Source organism: Notamacropus eugenii, chromosome 5 (assembly GCF_028372415.1).
Source record: "Notamacropus eugenii isolate mMacEug1 chromosome 5, mMacEug1.pri_v2, whole genome shotgun sequence".
Taxonomy (NCBI): Eukaryota; Metazoa; Chordata; class Mammalia; order Diprotodontia; family Macropodidae; genus Notamacropus; species Notamacropus eugenii.
In genome coordinates, this window is record NC_092876.1 from 73,376,840 (window position 1) to 73,397,295 (window position 20,456).

A 20,456-nucleotide genomic window follows, 5' to 3' on the forward strand; every position below is an offset into this window, starting at 1 on the left:
TTTATAAAATACTTAGCCCAGTGCCTGGCATATAGTAGGTGCCAAATAAATGCTTATTCCTTTCCCTTCTCCTATTTCATTGGGATGGGTTTGCCATCCTCTGCCCTGGCACATAATCTTCATACCACACATTTCTAGGGACAGTAATATGAATGGAATGTACACCAGACTGGGGGCTAGGATATCTGGGTTCTAGTTCTGGTTCTGTCACCAACTACTTGGGTGACTCTAGACAAGTCAATTTCTTTCTTTGGAACCTCCATTTCCTCATTTGTAGCATGCATTAGAAGATCCTACATCATCAGTACGTCAATAAGCATTTACTAAGTGTTGACTGTGCCAGGCACTGAGAGACACAATTCTTAGTATTTTGTGCTTAGTCATTTCATATCCAACTCTTCATAAGTTGCCATGGCTGGAAAAAAATTATCATCTGGTGGCTCATCCTCTGGTGGTGAGTATCAAAAGAAGACCGTGCCATCAGAGAAATGATGACATGACTTGCACTTGACTTTGTTTTGAGTGAGGGAGGGCCATGCAAGGTCACCAGCCCCACTTCCCCTCCTGGGCCATCTGGATCCAGTGACCAGATATTCATCAGGATGACTAGAGAAGGCCTAGGATCCACTGAACTTGAATGACAGATAAACAGTCCGTCCTACCAAGTCTGTTCTCAAGAACTTATAATCTGGATGTCCCATAGTCACCCTAAACTCAGTAAGTCCCCAGTAGAGATCATTTGCTATCCGTCCATCACACTTCCCTCTTTATGCTAAGGTTGTTATAATCCTTCTGCTTGTCCAAGTTTGTGACCTTGAAGTCATAGATTACAGCAATAGAGATGGAAGGAGGTCTTGGAGGTGGTTACTGATGGCCTGGACATGTCACTCCCTAACTCAAAAATGTTCCTCAGATCCCTGCCTCTAGGGAAAAAGACATCAGCGTGCCACTCAAGGCCTCTGCAGTCTGACTCCCACCTACATTGTCAGCCTGATTTCATGTTACACCCCTTCAGGAATTCTATTTTCCAGCTAAACTGGGTGACTCGCTATTTCTAGGATTCTGTCTTCCATCTCCATGCATTCATATAGGAAGCACCCCCTCCTGACATCTGCCTTTCAGGATCCTTAACTTCCTTCCAGGCTTATTATACCACCTTTGTGAATCCTTCCCAGCCCCTACTGGATAATGTTCAATGTTCTTTCTCTCTCTCTCTCTCTCTCTCTCTCTCTCTCTCTCTCTCTCTCTCTCTCACTCTCTCTCTCTCTTTCTCCCTCTCTCTCTCTTTCTCTCTCAACTTCCCATGTACTATACTTGTATATATATTAAAGCTTTTCAGTTGAATCTAAATTTCTTGTGGGTAGGGACTTTGTGTTTTTGTCTTTCTGTGCCCAGCCCCTAGGCATGGTACCTTGAGCGAGGACAGTATGTGGATAGACCATGGGAACTGGACTTAGAGAGCTTGGATTCAGGCCTAAGCTCTGCCCCTTACCACCTGGGTGACTGTGGGCCAATCATCTCTCTCTTGGGGCCTCAGTTTCCTCATGAGAGGTTACAGTTCTGAGGTGCCCTCAAGCTCTAAGTTGATGAAATGTTCACATGTTACCTACTAACTTGTGTTCTTAACTGTTCTGGGCCCTCTTCCTTTCCTACAAAATGAGCGATTAGACTAGAATGACCTCTAAAGATCTCTGCCAATCCTGAATCATAACACCATAAATTAAGTCTTCAGTGGAGTATGACCTTATTCAACAGGGGAAAATTCCCCTAAGAGAAAACCTTTATAAAAATAATATGGAAAAGAAGTTTCATTCAGGGCTCCAACTTATTCAACATTTGGGGCCCTCTTGGAGAGAGAAACTCCTTAAATAAGTGCAAAAAAAAATTCTTGGTCATAATAATTACAAAAATATCTGACACTTACAAAGTGTGTTACCTACATTATTTCATTTCATTCTCCCAATAACCCTGTCAGGTAGATACTATCAATAGCCCCATTTCACAGACAAGTAAACTGAGGCAGAGGGAGTCCACCCTCTGAAGAAACCATAGGAATGGCATGAAAAGCAAGCTGTGGAAATGTCTTACCAAAACAACTTCGTTTAATTGATTAACCTCAACATATGTTCCCTATTTCTTCCCCTCTCCCTTCCCCTAATGATATCCCCCATTTCAGTTTCATGAATTCGACTTCCTCATGAAGTTCAGCAGCCATGTCATGCAAGATTGATATGACCTTCTGCTGCTGGTCAAAACTGTCTCGTGCCATCTGTAAAAGGGCTTTCACATGGAAACTTTGTTGGTCCAAAGAGTACTTCACCAGTGAGTAGGAGTCTTGGACAATTTCACTGGCAAGGTGATGTTTCTCTGCCATTTTAGAGACAATGGTGTTTGTGGCAGGCTGGTGGGAGCTCTGATGGTGGGCCTTTCGTGGCCTTTGATGCCCTTGAGCTCTGGCTCCCTTTGCTGGTCTCATGTTTTTCTGGGACTGGGCATAGTCTGTTTTTCTTTTAGGCTCTGTAGGAGAAAAGATCAATTATCATGGCATCAGAATGATAAAAAGATTGGCAGCCCTTCCTCCTGTTGCTCCCCCTCCAATTCTTCAATCTATTGTAAGGACCTAGAGCACGTAGACTTTGGATGAGGAACCAAACCATCTTGAACTCCCTCTAGCTCCTGAGCTTCTTTCCAGAGGTTTCACCTTAACATCTGCCTGACATGATTTCTCTTCTGACACTATGCATCTTAGGAAGCACACATCCAGAGGACTGTGTGAGTTTCTGGGTACCACACCATAAAAAGAACATTGGTAAAGTGGAGAGCGTTTTGAAGAGGACAACCAGAATGGTTAAGGGTCTTGAGTCTATATTATAGGAGGATCACTGGAAGGACCTGGGCATATTTAGCTTGGAGAAGAGAAGCCTCCCTGAGTATTTCATACATTTTGTAGCTATTTTAAATGTAATTTATCTTCTATTTCTCCCTAAATAGTCTAAGGATACAAACAAGCACTTCTCAAGGGAAGAAATAAAGCTATCTATAGCCATATAAAAATACTCCAAATCAGGGGCAGAGCCAAGATGACAGAATAAAGGCAGGGAATCACTTGAGCTCTCCCAAATTCCTTTCTATATAACTGTAACATCATGCCTCAAAATGAATTCTGGAGTGGCAGAATCGGCAAAGGAACAGGATAAAAATAATTTTCCAGCCCAGGACAGCTTAGAAGATCAGCAGAAAAGGTCTGTCACATTGGGGTAAGAGTGGAGTGCTGTCCAGAGTAGCCATCCCTGACAAGCCAACAGCAAGGCCGAGACCTCAGTGCAAATCAGCATCAAAGACTGTGACTCCTGCACTCCTGCACCAGGCAACCAGTAGCAGGTCATTCCAGGTACAAGCCAGGTACAGTAGCAGACCTTGGGGGCAAATGAACAGGCAGATAGGGTGGGAGGCAACCTTCTGGGTAAGATGTGATGCAGTGAAATCACTTTGGCATGTAGAAGGGTTTGCCTGGCAAGGAGAAGGGCCACTTCATTATATGAGACAGGAATGAGGGAAGAGATGGTGACCTAAGACATTGGAGTGATGTGAGGTGAGGAGGAGAGAAGAAGGATCTCTCAGCAAACAGTCATAATTTTTTAGTAAAATATGAGGCAAAGTTTTCAAGCTGAAAGTGTGCAGGAGAAGAGAAGCCTTGGGATATATGAGGAGGGATGAAAAAGTATGGAATAGTCACTATGGTGAGTAGACTAATGAATTAATTACGGATGTGTAAAAAGAAAGCAGTGAGGGCCAAGTTGAGGTACCATAAATGTGTAGTGGACCCAGTCAGTATGGGCCCAGATTTGTTCTGTAGCATGTGAGTTGGAGTGAAGGCAGGGTATGGTGGCCATGATACAAGGTTGAGGTTTGGCAGGGCAAGATTGGCAATACAAGGGGGCAAGGGATTCAAGAGAAGAGGACTCTGTAGAGTTGTACTGATTCAACAAGGGGTCAGTAAATGTGGGGAAGGAAGGAGAGTGTAGCTAGGGCAGATGTGTTGGCTTGGGAAAGAACTCAGAGGGTCAAGGGATTAGAGATCAAGGTGAAGAGAAAGAAGAGGGTTTGGGGTTACAAGGTAGAAGGAGAGATGGAATGATTGTGATCAGATAAGGTAATTTCAGAATTCATAAGCACAAAAGTGATGGCAAGATCAAGGGTTTTACCATCTTTGGTGATTGGCTGAGTTGGGGTGGAGGAGGTGGTTAAGGAAATGAATAAGTTGAATAATTGTTGGGTTATCGTATTTGAGGGATTATCCTTATCTATGTTGAAATCCTCTAGTGTTAGGAAGCAGAGAAAGACTACGAAAGCAAGTCTGTTATCTATGGAGCAGGTATTCCAGAGAACAGCACTGCTGAAGAGGTAGGTAGCTGGGGCATTAGGGGAATTCGGTGAGGAGAATGGGCAGTGGGGAATGATAACAGGTTTTAATGATTACAGTATAGTATTCAAAATCACTGGGGAGGAGATCCATGAAGTAGGACTCAAAACTGAGACTTAGTCTGTTTGAAGAATTTGAATATAATGAAATAAGTCGAATATTATTCAATCTTCAAGAATTTGGAAGGTAACCAAGGATTCTGGGGGACTCATAGTTACCAACAGGAACATGAACTACCCATATCTTGCCACTGCAGAAAGGCCTATGCCAAAGAACCTAAAATATACTGTGGAAGTAACTTGCAAAAAAATAAAAATCCATCGAATCAGCTTATAATAAGTTTTCCCTTAATGGAGTGTGGAGAGTGTGTGTGTGTGTGGGGGGGACAGGTGTGATGGTGGTAGTTTGCCTTAACACATCCTATGGCATACTTCTTTTAAAAAAAAACTTTACAAAATTAAAATAAAATTTTATAAATATTGATATCTTTTGTTTTTAATATCACCTACATTTCCCAGCACATTTCTCCCACCTCTTGTAATGCCAATCACAGCAGTGCACCTGAGGACTGCTACTGTGAATGATTGTAAGGGTCTAATTGCGTAGTACAATAAACCCTGTATTTCTTCAACAATAAACTAAACATTGTTCAATAAAGTAAAGCACAACATTCATTGCAACATCCTTAAGCAAAACATATCCTCTAATACAGATATGTATCTCATATGGCGCATAGCATACATCATTGCCTCCTCTAAGTCAGGGGGTCCAAAGCTAGGTCTTCTATAGCATGATGCCTCCGTAAGGGGTAGCAGAAAATACCACACCATCCACCCTCTAGTGAAGAACAATTTCTTTCATCAACACACAGTGTCCAAGTAAAGTCCTCTCCCATTTTGACTCGAGGCTGACTTCCAAACCCCACGGCTGCTCCCAGCTCTTGCCTGGGTTCACATGCAGGCAGCTATCTGCTCTTGCTCCTTGTCTCAGTTCAAGGGGACTGTTCCACTCCAAATTCTTCCTGTTTCTGCCTGACAGCAGACTCCAGGGACTCCTGCCCACAGCTTCTGTTTCTAGGAAAACAAAGCTTAACGGGGCTATAACAATATTTATACACATTACCACAGACCAACAGACAGGACTTCTGTCTGAGAAGCTAACACAAATCAACAGACAGCGCTCCCAACATCACAAACATTCTTTCCCCACAAGCAAGTTCCCCTGTCCCACTCACACTCACTTCTCTCTCTCAGCTCTGCTTGTGACTGCTCCACTCCCTCTCCAAGCAATACATTATATATACTGTTTCCAATCAAAGATTATTGATTGATTCAATCAAAGACTCTTGATTCAAAGGCAAGACTCAGTGAAGGCACTTGATTGGCTAAAACTCAATCCAGAAAAATAGCAAAAAAATCCTACTTCACTTGCTGTTACACCTCTAACTCCCAGAGAGAGGTTCTACAATGAGACAGCTTATAACAAAAAATAAAAGAGCAGAAAAAGCAGTTTGGCAAAACTTATCAATATGTTGAAAATGTCATCTTATATGCAGTATCCCATAGCCATGGTCCCTCAGTTCTGAAAAGAAAGTGGGTGGATTGAGGAGTCTGCACTGGACTTTTACATGAAATTACATGCCTCTGGCATTATAGGATAAAGAAGTCTTTTTGCTAAGTGTGTGTGTTCATCTTTCATTGCCAAAGACCACCATGCCTTCAGAGAAATGATGACATGACTTGCACTTGTTTTGAGTGAGGGAGGGCTGTGCAGGTCACCAGCTTCACTTCTCCTCCAGAGCCATCTGGGTCCAGTGACCAGATATTCATCAGGGTAACTGGAGATGACCCAGGATGAGGCAATGGGGATGAAGTGACTTGCCCAAGATCACACAGCTAGTGAATGTCAAGCATCTGAGGTGAGACTTCTGCACTGGTGCTCTATCCACTGCACTACCTAGCTGCTTTTGCTAAGTGAATTACTGCTTGAAAGCTAAAGTTGCTTTTTAAAAATGGTGTTTTGGCCTCTCTTAAAATCACTTTTTAACTGTCTTGTCCTTTCACAAAGGACTCATCTTCACAATCCACTGAGCATTGTCCTTTCACAAAGGACTCATCTTCACAATCAACTGAGCATTGATCGGAGTCAAGAGGGAGAAGGTGAAGAACCTACTCCAAGCATTAAGTACCTTACACTTAGAGGTATACTTTAGAGGCAAAAGAGGCCACTTCTGCTCTCAAGGTTCTCATAATTGAAAATATCTACATTCTTCATTCTATGAAGTAGACACTTAGAGAATAGAGAAACAGGCCACACATTTCTTCAAGTTCTCCTTGGTGTTTTATTTAAGACAAAATTCTTAATTGAAATAATAACAGTACTTTAAAAAATGAGCCTGAAAAGACCCATGTGGCTCCTGTATAACTGGTCTTTTTAAAAAAAAATCTTAAAATTTCTTCATTAAAAGACTGGTCTATAAAATTTGTCAATGTCAGACAGGAAGAAGGTATAAATTTTACCCAGACCAACCCTTGGAGTGACATGAGAACTCTAATAACTACAGTAACAGAAAACTTTGCTGTCTTCAGGCAAGTCTGTGGTTCTACCATATGCTTTCCTGGGAACCAAAGGAGGATAAAACCAATCAAGAAAATGCCTTCACCCATCCGTAAATCAGAATCTCAGCATCCAAGTCAGTAGAATCTTAGAGACAATCTCCTCTGATATCTATCAGCAGCATAAATCTTCCTTACATCATCCCTACCTTGCATTCATTTAACCTCTGCTTGAAAACCAACTATGATGATGAACTCACTATCTGTCAAGGCTGCCTATTACAATCTCAGATAGTTCTGTTAGGAAACTCTTTGTTAGGTTCCAATTCAATCCAAAAAGCATTTATTAAGTGTCCACTACGGGCAAGGCACGGGGAAAAGACACAATGAAAAATAGCTTATGTTCTACCAGGGGTGTGCAGATACCAGAAACACACACACACGCACACACACACACACACACACACACACAAACACACACACACACATGAACTGGGCCTTGAAGGAAACTAGGGATTCTAAGATGGAAAGGACAGGAGAAGATGCATTCCAGGCACAGAGGACAGGCTGCAACAGTGCAGGAGAGAGATAAAATGCCAAGTTTGTGGAAAGCAAGTAAGTTTGACTTATAGCAAGTATACAATTAGCCTGCAAAGATCTCTGCAGAGCCAGATGGTAAGGTATATTAAGTGTCAAGCTTAATATTTCATCTTCCAGAAGCAATAGGGAGTCGCCAATGGTTCTTGAGCAGAGAAGTGGCGTGATTGGATTTTTGCTTTAAGGAGATTATTCTGGCATCTGTGTAGCTGGGATGGATTGGAGGTGACGGAATCACAGACTTTGAGAGCTGGAAGGGGCCTTGGTAGCTTTTTAGTCCAACTGTACATTAGCTATGCAAAAGACATCATGGTTTCAATGATAAAGTTGCTGCAATAATAAACCCCACAGGGGACAATGTGGGGTGGTAGTGGTGGTTGTGACCATGGGAAAAAAATATGAGAAATGTAATGGATGAGAAATGCTGTTTGAAAAGATGGCAAAAATTAAGTCAGAATCTATCTCCTTGTAACTTCTATCCTTTGTTACAACTCTTCCTATTCTTGAAGAGAACTATTAGAGAGTTAACTAGGGACAGCTAGGTAGTACAGTGGATAGAACTCTGGGCCTGAACTCAGGAAGACCTGAGTTCAAATCCATCCTCAGACACTAGCTGTGTGATCTTGGGTAAGTCATTTAACAACCTGGCCTGCCTCAGTTTCCTCAACTGTAAAATGAGCTTAATAATAACATCATCTACCAACCTCCCAGGTTTGTTGTGAGGATCACATGATTTGTAAAGTGCCTAGAACACAGTCGGCACTGTATAAATGTTAACAATTATTATTTTTGTTGTTATTATTGTTAATTGTGTTTCCCCTCTAAATCTACTCTCCTCCAAACTAAACATCCCTAAATTACCTTAGGAATCTGCAGTAGGTAAGTGTGGAACATGTTTGAAAGTTCACCTATATTGCTGTATAAATATTGTTCACTAATATAAATGTATATGGCTATATGGCTATACATACATACATACAAATATATATATATAATTCACTAAGATTATAAATCTCAGCATTAACACACACAAGAAGGCTTAATTTATATCAGTCCCACTCAGATCACAAAAAGAAGAGTCCTTTGCTCCAGTGAGAGCTAAACACGGGCAAACCTTTTGTTGGTAGACCAGTTTTATCGGTACCAAACTAGGTTCTACAACTCTATTGTTTCTAAAAATTATAAAAATGCCTCTGGGGGCTGCATGGTTAGTTAACTGTTTTTGACCTCTTCTCTGCCAAATTCCAAATCCATCCATCTATGTTGGAGTCAGGATCAGAAAAGCATCTCAGCAATGTCCTTTTAGGGGCCTTGATGTCATAAATAAATAAATTATAAAAATGCCTCTGGGGGCTGCATGGTTAGTCAACTGTTTTTGACCTCTTCTCTGCCAAATTCCAACAGAATATTTTTATTCTTCCTTTCTCCTCTATCTAATGTGTCATGTCACTTTTCTTCCTGGTATCTTATATCTCTAATATTAAATGATCATGACAGAGTAGACTTTGGCTTTGTCTTGTAGCCAGTGACCTTGGCCAATCCTAAGCCAATTATGCCAAAACTTTGGCTCTTGTAAGCCACAAATGATTTCCCTAGTACTTGACATTTCACCATGGCAGTAGAGAGGAACAGAGGAGGTAGATAATAGGAATCTACTATGATACAGGATCAGGACCTTGTCCCTGAGGATGGAAATTCCACAATGAAAACAGAGTAATAGGAATATGCTGTTCCAGGAGGAAATGTCAAATGAGACTGGGGAAGAGCAAGATTCATTCAGGGAGTAAGAATGTCAATTATCCACATAGAGATTAGCAGAAAGCTGCACTGAAATGAGCAAGGAAGGAAGACTTTTGGATAAGACAACCTCAAAATATATTGGTTTTAGAACTCACAAGCAAAAGGAATATGTTGGATGGATGTGATACATGAGGGGACACACATGCATATAAATAAAGGTATTGAGAGAGATAGATAGAGTGATGTAATGGATAAAAGGACAACCTGGGGCCCAAGGTTCACCCAAGTAAATAGTGGCAGAACCAGCACTCTAGTTCAGGTCTACTACAAATTTCATTACAAATCCAGAGTTCCTCCCATTACACCAACACTGTCTCTGAAAAAAATAAGTAAATTGATTTGTATTATCACCTACTTTTGTTGTTCATTTGTTTCAGTTATATCTGACTCTCTGTGACCCCACATGGGGTTTTCTTGGCAAAGATACTGGAGTGGTTTGCCATTTTCTTCTCCAGCTCATTTTACAGATGAGGCATACAGGATTAAGTGACTTCAGGGTTACACAAGCAGGACCAGTGGACAGAAATTACAGAGAAGTAGATTTGGGCTTAATAGCAAGAAAAAACTTCTTTTAACAGTTGAAGTCATCCTGTGATGGAGAAGACTTCCTTGTTTGTTACAGTGTTTCCCATAACTGGAGAGGTCTTTAAGGGAAAGCTGGATGAATACTTATTAAGAATGTTATGCCCAATTGATAAATGGTCAAAGGATATGAACAGGCAATTTTCAGAGGAAGAGGTTAAGGCTATCTATAATCATATGAAAAAATGCTCTAAATCACTATTGGTTAGAGAGATGCAAATCAAAACAACTCTGAGGTACCACATCACACCTATAAGATTGGCAAACATGACAGAACAAGAAAATGATAAATGCTGGAGAGGATGTGGGAAAGTTGGAACACTAATTCATTGTTGGTGGAGCTGTGAGCGCATCCAACCATTCTGGAGAGCAATTTGGAACTATGCCCAAAGGGCTACAAAAATGTGCATACCCTTTGACCCAGCAATATCGCTACTAGGACTATATCCCCAAGAGATCATAAAAATGGGAAAGGGTCCCACATGTACAAAAATATTTATAGCAGCACTCTATGTAGTTGCCAAAAACTGGAAGTCAAGGGGATGTCCATCAATTGGGGAATGGCTGAATAAATTATGGTATATGAATGTAATGGAGTACTATTGTGCTATAAGAAATGATGAACAAGAAGACTTCAGAGAGGCCTGGAAGGACTTATATGACCTGATGCTGAGTGAAAGGAGCAGAACCAGGAGAACTTTATGCACAGCAACAACCACAGTGTGTGAGAGTTTTTTCTGGTAGACTTAGATTTTTGTAATAACATAAGAACTTCTTACGAAAAAAAAAAATCCCAATGGAGGATCTCAAGGCAAAATGCCTGCCACACTCAGAGAGAGAAATATGGAAGTCACTCACATATTGTAGCAGATCATGTTTGTGTATGTGTATGTGTTTGTGTATCATGTTCTGATTTGTTATACGATTTCTTTCATTTATCTTAGTCTGACTACATAGCATGACTATAGTGAAAATATACTCAATAGGAAAGTATATGTAGAATCTATACAGAATTGTATGTAGTCGTGGGGAGGGAGGGGGGGAATGGGGGGTAGGTGGGGGGGATAAAATCACAATTGTATGGCAGTGATTGTTAAACATTAAAAAATAAAAAAAAAAAGAATGTTATGGCAGGGATTCACTCTTCAGTAGAGGCTGGACTAGAAGATTTCTAAGGTTCTTTGCAGCTCTGGGATTCTATGCCTTTACTGTTCTGAGAAGTGAACAGGAATGGACATGGGAAGCATTCATGGGTAATGCAGTGGTGATCACAACATAACTCATTTCAGCATATCTTGACTGGAGGTAATAAACCCAAACCCCTCCCATAGCTGGGGGCTTACTCCAGGACAAAGACCAAGCCCTCTCACATCTCCTCACTTTGACAAGCTCATATCTGACCTGATTTTTAACATTAGACAGGGTGGTTACCTCCCAACCTCTTGGGGGTCGTCCTGCTCCATATGAAGAGACAGGCCCATCTCTGTTTACAAAGACACTGTGAATGAGAGGGTTTTTTTTTTTGAGTAACCTCTTCCAAACTGTGATTCCTCAGAATTTAACACATAAGAATAGGAGGGGTCCTTAGTGTGAGATACAAGTGAGAAGAAAGCTTTAGGTCAGAAGATTAGAGCAAGTGAGGAGACATAAGATGCCAGCAGATGGTGATTAGTCCCTGTCCTATCCCTTTTTACTGGTGTTTGGTCATTTCAGTAATGTCTGATTCTTTGTGACCCCCATTTGGGGTTTTCTTGGTAAAGATACTGGAGTGATTTACTATTTCCTTCTCCAGCTCATTTTACAGATGAAGAAACTGAGGCAAACAGGGTGAAGTGACTTGCCCAGGGTCACCTAACTAGTAAGTGTTTGAGGCTGGATTTGAACTCATGAAGATGAATTTTCCTGATTCCATCCCAGTGCTGTATCCACTGTACCACCTCACTGCCCATCCTATCACTTATCCTTGACTTAATAAGAGCCTCATGGCATTATGGAAGCAGAGCTGGAAGGGACACTTAGAGGTAATTTAAACTAACTTGGAAGCCTGACCCTTTTACAGCACCCTGGCTGTTGCACCCCACAAAGTAAAGCTACATCTCCAGAAGAATTTGAATGCCTTTGCCAGTGAGTGGGCAGGGGCTGCCATTCACTCAGATGATAAGAGTACTAGCCCCATCTACAGGGCTTATGCACTACTTGGCAGTAAATAACGGTGGGGCTTTCTCCAGAATGGAGTTTTTAAGGTACTTCTCGATCACATGGATTCTCTCATGTTCAATAAGAGAAGACCTTAAATAAGCTATTTTCTAAACATCATGAACATAAGTTCTGTTTCATATTTGTTTTTACATTCTTAGCACTTAGAACAGTCCCTAGTACAAAGTAGGCACTTCAACAAAAGCTTGATTTTCATGGGATATAGGACCTTGTCCATCTGGTCATGTAAGAAAAAACATTTGGGGCCCATAGCATTTACCAAGGGCCTGTAAGGTTTGTCTACCAAGCTTTAAATAAGGAACAAACAGACTGGATATTTTTCCACTGGAGTTTCAGGGATCACCTGTAAGGATTTGTATGCTCTTGGGGCACTGCAGAACACTCTTCTCTGATCTTTCCAACAGTGTCCTATATGGTTTCATTTCCTCAAGTTCTTGATGAAAAAGAATCTTGTTTTTTATCTTTCTTATAGGATAGTAACAGAAGTTAGATTTCTCTCTCTCTCTCTCTCTCTCTCTGAAACACATGAATCCTGAGTTTTACCCAGTCCCCAAATCATAGTCTGGAGTCAGGAGATCATGAGTTGGCTTCTCCAGTCTTCTACTTCAAGGTGACCCTGTCCCAACTTCCCACCTAAGTGTACTGGTATTGCTCCGACTTCCCAAGAACTGACTGATATCTAACACAATAATGGAGGAACCCATGTCATTATTAACCCAAACTATACCGAATGGGAGAACCCTAAGAATGTGTTTACTAACCTATGCCTTGCATCTCACCTCCAAGGACATCAGCCATAGTCTCTTTCTCCTTGTGGCCAAGGTGGTTCAAAATTCATGGCTCTGCTCCTTGCTCGATTTGGATGATCAAGCCTCGAATTTTGAGACCTGAAATTCCTGTTCATAGGTGAGGGGAAAAATGAAAAAAGAAATAAGCCACTGTTACTCCATTTTTGTAGATTCATTATAGGAGACAAGTTTGATGTTTTTCTCTTGCTAGTCCTTTTCCCATCCCTTTAAGAACATAACCATAATTTCTGCTCTTCATTCTGCCAAAATCAAGATTAGAGCATATGGACATACAGTTATAATGAATTATCTCCTACACATGTGTGAGGATGCAAGCTCCCCTCACAGGAAGCATATGAGGGATCAGAAGGCAAATAGGTTCTGCCTAGGATAAGGGTCACTTCTGAGTTCTTACTGAGGCTATATATGTCATCTACTTAGACTTCTTGGATTCTAAACTATTACTTACTTACCTTGATCCCTGAGACAAGGTTAACCCTTCTCACTCTGTTGGGTTTCTTGCTCCTGCACACTGGCTTTGAGTTCCTTTGATCCACAGTAGATTGTTGACTCTCTAGAATCCTGCTATGATCTCATAGTTCTTAGATTTTAAGTCCTCAAGGCAACCCAGACACAGTATGGTCTAGTGTAGACTGTGGGATCTCTTGGGGGTGTCTGAGAGGCCAAAATTATTTTCATAATGATATTAAGATGGTTTAATTCCTACTGAATAGATAGATAGATGGATAGGTATGACCTACATAAAACAAAGGTCTTTGGAGGAAGGTTAAGATTATACAAGAGTCCTAAGACCTAATAGTTTGAGAAGTGCTGTTTTTATGGATGGAAAGTAGATCTCAGAGTCAGGAAGATCTGGATTCAAGTCTCATCTTTGACACACAATGGCTGTTTGACCCTAAGCATTTCACCATCTGTCCCTTCTGCCTAGGATATATTCCCTGCTCAGCTCCATTCTGTAGAATCCCTAGCTTAGGACAAAGCTCAGCTCATGGGAAAGCACACAGGAAGCCCAGGTTGATCCAGTCACTAGTGCCCTCCCTCTGGTCATTATTTCTCACATATTTTATATGTAGTTTGTATTTAATTTCTTGTGTACATATTGTTCCCCACCCCCACCCCACTCCAGTAGAATGTAAGTTCTATTATAGATGACTGATCTTGACAGACATCCTCGGGTCACTAAAAGAGAGGGATAATCGAGTTCACTTGCTCTCTGCTCTTACAGAAACTGTGTCTGTCAGTCAGTCAGTCAATCAGTCAATAGGCATTTATTGAGCACCTACTTTGTGCAAGGCACTGCACTAAGTGCTAGGGATACAAAGAAAGTCAAAAAACACTTCCTGCCCTCAAGGAGTTTATAATTCAGTGGTTGCACCCAGCCTCCACACTTCCCTCCTCACACAGAGTATGCCTCTGCATAACACTACCATAACTCTGGAGACAGAGAGGAGCTTGGGGGATCTTATGCCTGCGCCACTCATCTCATTAACCAAGCCTCCATCAAAATCCAACCAGGCAGTGATGTGGAGTATAAATAGCATAAGATTTGTAGTTAATAAAATTTGTAGTTAATTTGAGTTCAAATATTGACGCTGCCCCTTTCTACCTGTGTGACCTTGGGCAAATCACTCAATCTGAGTCTCATTTTACTGATGAGAAGCATGAGAGGTTGGCCTTAGATGGTCTCTCAGGTGTTCTTTATAGCTATAAATCTGTTCAGTCTGATGACTTAGGTACAGCTCTGATTTTTAGAATTTGTTTTTTCCTGACATGAAGCAATTTATGTTCTTCATAATTTTTACCTATGGCTCCTAGTTCTGCTCTCTGGAGCCAAATAGAATTGATCAACCAACAAGAATTTATCAAGTGTCTACTTTGTGCCACCGGGCAGAACAAATCTAATACCTTTTTTGACACGAGTTTTTTCAAAGACTTGAAGACAGCCATTGAAGTTACTGTCTTCCATGTTTCAGTCTTTTGTTCCACCAATCCCCACATAGCATAGATTGAAGGGCCATCACCACCTTGGCTACCCTCCTTTGGACAATCCCCAGCTTTATTGACATCGTTCTTAAACCATGGCACCCAGAAATGAAGACTATTCCAGATGAGGTCTGAGGAGGGAAGACTAGGACCATCACTGCCCTCTTTCTGGAAGCCATACCTCTGTTAATGGAGCCCAATATCTCATTAGCTGTTCTATTTGTCGCATTGGAGTGCTAACAATATTCATGTTGACCTTGTGGGCCACAAAATCCCCCAGATTTTTCTTGGAACTGCTGTCAAACTATGCCTTCCCCATCTTGAATATGTGAAGATGGGATGCGAATGTGCCTTTCTCTGTATTTTCAAACTTGCCTGTTCATCTACATATCTTTTTTTTTCTCCTAGCACTGATTTAAGAATCCTGAAGGCCCTCTTCATGTATGGGTCTTGAGGACCCAGAATGATTACTATCTAATGTTTTAGGATCAAACTCTGGTTAGTGATGATAGCTTCCTTCCTTTTCTCCCCTCTAAACAGCTAGCCCTCCATCCCCTCTGGTGTGAAGGCTTGTTGAGCTCATCTACCTTTGGTGTTCACCTGTCACCCAACTCTCACCTGTGGCTCCAGGAAGCTGAATCATATGCAGCAGTCAAACCACAGTAAAACTGTCTAGGCTAAACCAGGTGGAAGGTAACCAATAGATCTCAAAGCTGTCAGTGAGTTAGAGATGTCTAAACCAAGCATATGAAGACTTCCATTGGCAGAATGGGCAGATGAGAACGATTTGTTCCAATGGCCATGAAGGTGGCTGAAACAAGCGCACTTAGAGCTCAAACATCAAAGATGCCAAGGTCTATGTTCACCAACATGGCAGGCAACAGAATTTTCCTAAAGCACAGGTCTGACTATGCCACAACCTTGCTCAAAAGTTATCAATGGTTTTCTACGGCCTCCGATATAAATATAAATTCTTTAGCTTGACATTTAAGAACTTTTTTCTTCTGGGTCCTTTCACAGCCTTATTTCACATTAATGACCTTTATATACTCCTGGGTTCAGCAGAACTGGACAACCATTTTTTCTAGAATTTGACATGTAATCTGACATCTCTGGGCTCTGTTATTTTTTAAATCACATGTCTTTCTGTTGTCTCTTTCTAAGATCTTGGTCTATGGGGCCAAGATCTCTTGATAAAGTTTTCTCTGATTCCCCACAGCTCCTATTGATTCACAACCCTCCCACTCGAATTACTGTTTTATACATGCAAATAAGCATAGTATAAAGTATAAAATGAAGAGAGGAAAGTGGCACTGAGAAAAATTTTTCTAAGAATATTAAAGAAGAGAGAAATGTTAATAGGGAAATCCAGGAAGGTTTCCTAGTGGAAGCCCCTAAGCTGGACGTTACCATAAAGCCGATGCTCTGGAACTGCATTACATGGGGTCAGTTATCCCAGGGTCTCTCCTTAATATATCACCTCTCCAGCTGATTTTTGCCCCCATCCAGATAACCATTCCATTTACTTTTGCATATATTTTGTACACACTTATTTTGTATATATTAACTGGTCTCCTTGGCTGAAAAAGACACGCCATCTCTTGGCTCTGGGCACTTTCTCTGGCTGCCCTCCACGCTTGGAAGGCTCTCCCTCCTTATCTCTCCCTGTTGACTTCCCTGGCATCCTTCAGAACTTACCTTCTACAAGAAGTGCCCCAAAGGCGGCTGGGAGGTACAATATATAGAGTAACAGACCTAGAGTCAGGAAGACCCGAGTTCAAATACAGCCTCAGATATTCATTAGCTGTGTGATCCTGAGCAAGTCTCTTAATCTCCATTTGCCTCAGTTTCCTCAGCTGTAAGATGGGAATAATTATAGAATTTCTCACAGGGTTGTTGTGAGGACCAAATGAAATATTCATAAAGCTCTTGGCACAATGCCTGGCACTCAATAAATATTTGTTCTCCTTACCCTTCTAAGCTCTCTTAATTCTAGCATCTTCTCCCTGTTAATTATTTCATTTATCTTGAACATGTGTGTTTGCTTATTGTCTCCCCCATTAGATTGTGAACCCCCTTGAGGGCAGGGACTTTCTTTTCCCTTCTTTGTATCCTCAGCACTTAGCACAGGGCCTGACACATAGTAGCAGCTTCATAAATGCTTATGATTGACTCATATATTTCCTCCTATAGAATACAAGGTGCCAGAGGGGGGACTGATCATTTTTGCCTTTGTATCTCCCATGTTCAGCACGATTCCCAGCACATAGCAGGCACTGACTAAATGCACACTGATCAGTTTGCATTTAGACAAGCTATCTCCTATGCTTAGAATGAATGAGATCCTTGTTTTTTCCTATCTTACCTTTCTTTCCTCTCAGATGTGCGCATGTTTGTCCTTCATTGTCAAAGAAGACCATGCCATCAGAGAAATAATGACATGACTTGCACTTGACTTTGTTTTGAGTGAGGGAGGGCTGTGCAGGTCACCAGCCTCACTTCTCCTGCAGAGTCATCTGAATCCACTGACCAGATATTCATCAGGATGACTGCAGATGACCCAGGATGAGGCAATTGGGGTTAAGTGACTTGCTCAAGGTCACACAGCTAGTGAGTATCAAGTGTCTGAGATGAGATTTGAACTCAGATCCTCCTGATTCCTGCCCCGGTGCTTTCTCCACTGCACCACCTAGCTGTCCATAGGTCTGACAGAAAAAGGCTATTACCTCACCCGAGGGGCTCACATTCCATTGGGGAAACAACATGCAAACAACTGTGTGGAGCATGGAAAGATCTGAATGAATGTATACAGGGTGAAGTAAGTAGGGCTATATGTAAGAACTACAACAGTACAAATGGAAAGAACCATAAAAAAATCAAATGGGATTTTGTAAAAATTATAAATTAAATTTATTAAATTATATATATGATTAATAATATATAATATATAATAATATATTATATATTAATAATTATATGAATATAAAATATAATTTATTAAATTATAAGCATAATTATAAGGAACAACACCTTTGCAGAGGTGGGAGGCAGGTCCACAAGTGTTGTACATTGCATACGTTTTCAGACTTTTTCAATCAGTTGTGATAATTTCCCCCTCTTTTTCTTTTCTGTCTTAAAAATACTGTTATATGTGATGGGTCTCTAAGAGGGGAAAGGGAGAGAAACACTGGAGGAATCTATATTGATGTGAAGTAAGAGGGCAACAAAAACTTAATTAAAAACCAATTCTCTACGTATACTGTTGGCCTCAGTGTACAGGACTGGAACCCAAGGGAGTACGTTGCAAAGGCAATTTACCTCCCCAACCTGGGGACGTAGCAAGGGAGACTACGTACGGCAGGTTGGCTGGAGCCCGTGTCTAGCATAAGGTAGAACAAGGACAAGAGTTGGCAAGGCTGGGCAGGTATGGACCGGCTGAGATCCGCACAGCTGTCCAGAACTCCTAAATCAATAGAATAACGTATCTATTTTTGTATTTTGTGTAAGGAAATACTTGTAAGAGCTGTCTCATAATGGAAAGATAGTGAGTTCCCCATCACTAGAGGTATTCAAGCACAGGCTGGATGACGGCCCCTTGCGGGGTGCTAAGGAGGGGATTCTAGTCCGTAATGGGTTGGGCGGAACCCTGTAGACCACACGTCCAAGAACGGATAAAGAAGCCCTCGCTTGGAAACTCGGCCGTGTCTGTTCTAGCTATCTCCATCCTCCTCCCCCTGCTCCACCTGGGGTAGGGCTCCCTCACCGTTGCCATGGCGCCCGACTCAGCGGCCTCAGGACCTGCTCCTCCAACTGGCATCGCCGCATCCTTCGGGAGGACCCCTTGTTCTCTCCCTTATGATTGGTCCCTTTGTGGGGTCTTTGCGCTCATTGGCTGTGGAAGCTGTCTTTGCGAGGCATTGTGGGAATGGAAGTTTCTGGTGGCCGTCTCTAAGAGGGGAGGAGAGCAGCAGAGGACTACAAATCCCAAGATTACCCTCCAATACTCTTTGGCTAAGTTGGACTGGCGCTATGAGAAGACTTTTCTCCACCTTGGGCACAGTGATGGAGCTGGGTAAAGTTTGTTCCTGGGACGGTGGTGATTTCTCCTCCTCCCTTCCTCCCTGCCCCAGATTGAAGGTAGAATGATGGAATGGTTAGATCTGGTTAAAATTCCAGTACTGACACTAAGAATCAGGTTGACCTTTGCTGGGCAAACCTCCTTCGGACTCAGTTTCCTCGGATATGTTGCGACATTGACTGGTGGAGTGAGTCCTCACATGGATGAAATCCCAGCTCCATCAAAGACTATTAAATGGAATTAATTAACGTGGATAGAGCCCGGAGCCAGAAACATCTGAGTTCAAATCCAGCCTCAGACACTAGCTGTGTAATTTACTACTCTGTCTTAGTTTCCTAATCTGTAGAAAGATGATGTGAATAAAATGAGGTAATATTGTGAAGCACTTTGCAAACTTAAAACACTACCTAAATACTGGTCTATGTATGAGGAAACAGAAGGCCATGCGATTTGTCCAAAATAATTTCTGGACTGCCTGTTCACTGCCATTCAGGTAAAAGCGAATACATTATTATTGTCTTATCGATACTATCAATATCAATTATTCTCTTATTATCAATAAGAATTTATTAAGGACCTACCTACCTACTCTGTGCCAGGCACTTTGCTAAGCTAAAGCATCCATAGAATGAGTTAATGGTATATGAGATGCTTGGCAAAATTTAAAGGATGACTGGGTCCCTTTACCAGGACTCATGACTGAATCCTGTTATAGTTTGGTGCTGTCTCCTTCTGTGACTTGACCTGCAAACCTCTCCTTCCTCCCCTCCCAGCCTTCCCCCACCCCCAGCTAACAGGCTTTTATTAAGCACTATGTCAGGGGGCAGCTAGGTGGTGCAGTGGATAGAGCACCAGTGCAGGAGTCAGGAAGACCTGAGTTCAAATCTCACCTCAGACACTTGACACTCACTAGCTGTGTGACCTTGGGCAAGTCACTTAACCCCAATTGCCTCATCCTGGGTCATCTCCAGTCATCCTGATGAATATCTGGTCAGTGGATTCAGATGACTCTGCAGGAAAAGTGAGTCTGGTGACCTGCACAGCCCTCCCTCACTCAAAACAAAGTCAAGTGCAAGTCATGTCATTATTTCTCTGATGGCATGGTCTTCTTTGGCAACAAAGGAGGAAACATGCACATTATGTGCCAAGAACTGAGCTAAGCATTGGGAATACACCAGAGATACAAATACAAGCAAAAAGATATAGTCCCCACCCTCAAGAAACTTACATTTCAGGGAAGGAAAACAACACATAAAGGGGACCTGAAAGAAGATGAAAACTTGGTGGTGAAGCCTGAGGAAAAAGAAGCAGAGCAAAAACAGGAATGATGAATGGCTGGCCTGTACTCTTCCTCAGCTTGATGGTTCATGGAAGAAATCAGCAAGTGGGACAAGGGGGCAAGCAGGGATGAG

At 41.8% G+C, this 20,456-nt stretch overlaps 1 long non-coding RNA gene across 1 annotated transcript; it reads right to left on the bottom strand.

The window, feature by feature from the left end:
• Window positions 1-2,080: 2,080 nt before the first annotated feature.
• Window positions 2,081-18,820, bottom strand: LOC140504571 (uncharacterized). The gene is made up of 3 exons (XR_011967151.1): window positions 18,730-18,820; window positions 12,936-13,070; window positions 2,081-2,517 (listed from the first exon to the last, which is right to left on the bottom strand). It is a non-coding gene; the product is annotated as an uncharacterized lncRNA (long non-coding RNA).
• Between the last annotated feature and the right edge of the window lie 1,636 nt (window positions 18,821-20,456).